Consider the following 5,650-nt stretch of genomic DNA (forward strand, 5'->3'; position numbering starts at 1 on the left):
GTGGCATCCCCCTAAAGGATGTGAGCAGCCTTGCAAAATTCAAAGCTGAAGTTGCAGGATGTCTCTGTATGGAGAAGAAGACCTTGAAGAGAAGAGGGACACCATCACAGCACATTGAGGAAGAACAGCCTTAGAAGCGTCCAAAGACCCCTGTAGAACCATGACCATCAACGCTGGTTCGCTTTGATTAGACTGGTCATTGGCCTGTTTGGGTTGAAAGAAAGGGGAGATGCAAAAACCCAGGTTGTTCAGGCATTGTAAAAGTGCAGTGCTCAAAATGTGTTACCTACCTGTGTTTTTCTGTTGAGAGGAATTGCTTCCTCAACTTTCACAAGCAGTGAGGTGCCATTAGTGAGGAAGGAGATTTTGTGTGTATGTGCATGCTTGTTAGGATAAGGTTCATATTAGGATAAGGTTATGGTGATTGTTTTAGCTTGAAACAACAGAGATTGTAATGTTTTGATATGATAACTTGATGATATGATGGTTTGTAGTACTTGCGTTCCACGATGGGATTATGATGGGGTTCCACGATTGGATTATAATGTTGAGGGCAACAGCTGGATTATAAATGTTTCTTTTTATTAAATATGAAATGTGTAATTCATTAAAAACTTGATAAATCTGTTTGTTCAAGTATTTAGTTAAAGAAGTTGATGATTTCAATAAATTTTTTTTTTTTTTCTTCACGAAAATGTCAAATGTTTCAATTTGTCCATTGTGGTACAATGTTGCCTTGAGGCAACAAACTTTTAAATACATTTAAAAATAATTATAATGTTTATTGATATTGTATAGTGTCCAATTTTAAGCAGGAAAAACAAATATTTTTTTCCTCACTGATATCATATTGCGTACCATAGAGGGTTAAAGAGCACCAATAATTCATATTTTTTTGATGACATGATGACATAATAACGTCAATATATCCTTGTGACAGTCAGACATGCCCCTTTGGCATCTGTAATGTTTGTTTATTGGATTAAACTTGATCTTTACTTTCAATGTATACATTTGTATCAGTTTATGTGTTACCTGGGAATTGAATCCAATTGAACCTATGTGCTGATAATGCAATGAAATACCAATTGAGCTACAGGAACACTTTCAGCTCAGATGTTTTAGAAATATCTAGTTTTTCCTTTTGTAATATTGTTTTCAGACTACAATACCTTACTTTTCCCCTTTTCCTTAGACTCCTCATGATTAAACTCCAAAGCAACCTTGGGATTTTTGAGGGCAAACCTGGACAGCTGCTCTTCAGCTATGATCAAAAGTCTCTAGCTGAAAATAAATTGTATACAGCAGGAAGACTAATGGCCTGGTCCATAATTCACATTGGGCCAGGCATGAAGTGCATAAACAAGGAGCTTTTCATCATCATGTGTGGCCAGAAACCAGACCTCACCACATTTGATCGTACTAATTTTCTGTCAAAAGTTAAAAGCTGTCAAAGGTAACTAAAGTAATTTTACATGCCACATAATGTAGTTATGTGCTCATTTAAGGAGAACAATGTATTCAGTAACTGTAATAATATTTTACAACACCATGTGTTTTTCTATGATTTTAGGTTGTTAGGTGCAGCACTGCAGAGGAGCTGACAGAGCTTAAAAGATCCCTGGGGGATGGGTTTCAGCCCCTCCCATCCACTTGTTATTGGCATGAAATATTTCCAGCAATAAGCAAAACAAATACATGGTGGCAATGACTCAATTTGTAAGCGTGTAATTTTTCTAAATGTTTTTAGGTTAGAAAAAATGAAATGGGGTGGGCCAAAGTTTCCACACTTGACAGACACCTGCCTCACAAATTTGAGACCTTACCACCATGTATTTGTTTTGCTTACTGCTGGAAATATTTCATGGCAATAACAAGTGGATGGGAGGGCTATTCGAGTCTGTTGTGTTACTTCGGCTGTGCGTCTTGCGTCATCAACCCGGAACTAGTTCGACTGAGTTGTTGTGTTTCTGTGTGTGTATAGATGACCGGCTCATTCTTCACACCCTATATCTCATTACTAAGCCTGAAAACCAGTTGCACCTGTTTTGTTCTTTTCTTGTGTCATGTATGTGGTGAAGTAGGAAGCATCGAGTGGATCTGAGACCGTTAGAGATCTGGCAAGTACCTTTTATCATTATATTTAAATCAATAATTTATGACAATGACTGGAAATTTAAAAACCAAGTTAATATATAACTAAAAAGCAGAATCGTCTGATTCTCAGTAGCAAATTTACTATTTTATTTCTTCATTGGATGAACTGGCTGGTGAATTGATGGAATTTTAACCTCCACCAATAAAGAAACAATAATGCATCTTTTATAACACAATTTTTAGAAAGATTATTTTTAATATAGACAAATTAATAAGTCTTTGTATACACAAGGAAGCTTTTCCACAATCATGAAAATAATGTGATTAAAATGATGTGATGCAGCGGCTCCGCCTCAGACCTACGTAGATCATCTTACATTATATAGAGCTGATGGTGACGAACATGAAGCAGGGCAACAACTCACTGCGTGATGAAGCCTATAGAATGCAGTTAGAGTGACCCTAAAATTCAAGATATCAGGGCAAAAAATCCTCTGTATGAGTTTTTGTCTCATATTTATATCATATATTTCAGCAATATCACACGAGTGCTGTTTTTGTCCCAAATAGCATGAGTGCACATGTGATATTGATTTCATACAACAGGTCAATAAATAAGAAGTTAATATTGTGTTATTTTACACACAATATTGTCTATTTTTGCTCAATTTTTCCAACAAAAGCCAGAGCAAAAGTGTGCATCTCCGAGCGACAAATGGAAATGTTTTGTTTCTGAATGGATCCGCATTTTGAGCGAATCAATCGGGTGAACCAATGATTCAATGGCCCATTGATGAAGAGAGCCATTTACTTCATTCCTGAATGAATCAGCCATTTGAACATGGTTCTTCATCCTAGGTTTGGTACGCAATAACTTGACACTTGCACTGGGGGACATAACTCTTGCACAGAAGTGCACAGTAACTCAAGTAATTTAAAATATATATATTATAATTTTTAAATGTGTTATTTTATGTTACTCCTGTTAAAAACCAATAAACATTCATTTGATGCTTTTCTCATTTTAGTGGAGCGGCTAAGTGCTTATGTTTGGCAGAATCGTTCAGTTTATGATACAAGCGTGAAAATTGGCATGAGCAGTCTCCATGGGTCACTTGACAAGAAAATTGTCCGAGCCACTTGAAATTTCAAGATGGCGGCAATTTTTCAAGATGGCCGACACCTTAGTGGAGCAGTTAAGTGATATAGTGGTTTATTTGGTGATACAAGCATGAAAATTGGCATGAGCAGTCTCTGTGGGTCCAGTGCCGCTGCTAGCCATTTTGGTGCCCTAAGCATAATTCCTTTATGATGCCCCCCACCCCGACCCCGAGAAAAAAAACGTTTGTTTTTGCCAGTTTAACTTTATATTACCAAACATAAAACTCAATACCAATAACACAATAGCAGCATCACAGTATAAAACTTAAGAACACTAAAAAGAGAAAGTAAAATCTTCACAGCTTTGCTGACTTTGTAAACATATGTAGAATAGCCAACACACACTACACATTTGAAAGTGCAAACTTTTCTTCAGTAAACAGAATAGCAAAATAAAAAAATTCTTAAAATAATCCAGACATGTTTTTCCCAAATTCAATGTCACTTTGAATAAATTACATTTATTAGACAAAATATTCAAACAAAGAATCTCATACTGGAAAAAATTATAAACATTTAAAACTGAAAGCATGGCAGCCAAGGAGTTCTCCCCCTTTATTCCTTATGTATCAACTATTTGATAAATATAATATATTATATTATAATATAATATAATATAATATAATATAATATAATATAATATAAAAGCATAATAGAATGAGGTGCAATAATGCACACAATTAAACAGTATTGTTTGCTTTATATCATTCATAATGAAATTTTATATATTTTTTATTTTTAACAGGAATTGTTAGCCTACCATGTGCACTGCACTGACTGCTAATGTTAACTGTTACTGAGAAAGTATCAACCACCGTCACGTCAAAATAAACCATAAACTACTGCTCAATATCTAAAGAAAGATAGTAAAGAAAGTAACAGCTAGCTGGCGTCTGTTATTTGTATTGCTTTGTATTAGGTAATGTTTAACAGTAAAATCTCAATTTAGCTTGCACCGAAGTTATAAGTTATAATAACATAAGTCAGCAAGTTCGAGGCGCGTTAGCAGCAGCACATGCAGCACATTTCCCGTATTTAAGCATGATTAAACATGGACTTACCTGCAAGTGATGCACGGGCATCATCTCGCAGTTTCCTCTTCTTTCTTTTCTCAGATCCTAACTCCTGCTGTCTTTTAGGGGCCATTTCCAAAAAAGTTGCCTACTGTCTGTCTGTCAAACTTCGTCCGCGCGAACGCGTCCTTCGCAAAGGCGCCCGCGCAAACAACCGGCACGGACCATGCAACGCGGGGGGGGCAGTACTTTCTAGACTAGAGCAATTAAATTATCTTGTTCCCCCTTTTTTGTTACATAATAATGGCTAAAATGTGCCTAATAATATTTCTATAGGCTAATGAAATAATATCGCCATTATACATTTTTTTTCATTAGGCTATTTTTGGTGCCCCCTCAGCACTTGGTGCCCTACGCACAGCGCGTGATGCGCGTGGTGGGAGCAGCGGCGCTGTGTGGGTCACTTGACAATAAGCCACCTACAGCTACTTGAAATTTCAAGATGGCCACCACCTTAGTGGAGCAATTAGGCTTAAGAAATCATTTAGTTGGTGATACAAGCATGAAAATTGCCATGAACCTAATTGCTCCACTAAGGTGGTGGCCATCTTGAAAAATGGCCGCCATCTTGAAATTTCAAGTAGCTGTGGGTGGCTTATTGTCTAGTGACCATCAGAGACTGCTCATGGCAATTTTCATGCTTGTATCACCAAATAAACCACTATATCACTTAACTGCTCCACTAAGGTGTCGGCCATCTTGAAAAATGAAAAATCTTGAAATTTCAAGTCCCTCGGACAATTTTCTGGTCAAGTGACCCATGGAGACTGCTCATGCCAATTTTCACGCTTGTATCATAAACTGAACGATTATATTACTTAGCCGCTCCACTATTTAACACAATGACATCATCTTGCTCAGAAAATCCAAATGGCTTGTTTATTGTGAGTGTTTAGGCTTTTTGAGGATTAAAAAAAAGGAGTGAATGGATTTTTTTCATTGTATGGTGGTTGTGTCCACACACTGCAAAGACACATTTATATGCAAAACATTTTTGCATCCGATGACCCCTTTAAAAAAATGGATGAATAATAACTGGTACATATCAACAAATAGAAAATTAAGCTGTTTTATTAATCTTGCAAATTCACCTTTTACTGTGAAATCATATCTATCCAATTAAGCATTACACAACACTATAAATATATTGGATAAATACATTTGATACACGTTTGACATACAAAGCACATTTTCACAAACTAGTAAAACTACTTCTGATCAAGTTCAGCAGCATTCCTGAGAATGAAGGATTCATTTGAAATTACTGAATAAAGAGTGTCTGACTGTCATTCTTCTCATTCTCACGTCTGGTAGAAGTG

The sequence above is a fragment of the Squalius cephalus genome (assembly GCF_949319135.1).
Source record: "Squalius cephalus genome assembly, chromosome: 4".
Lineage (NCBI taxonomy): Eukaryota > Metazoa > Chordata > Actinopteri > Cypriniformes > Leuciscidae > Squalius > Squalius cephalus.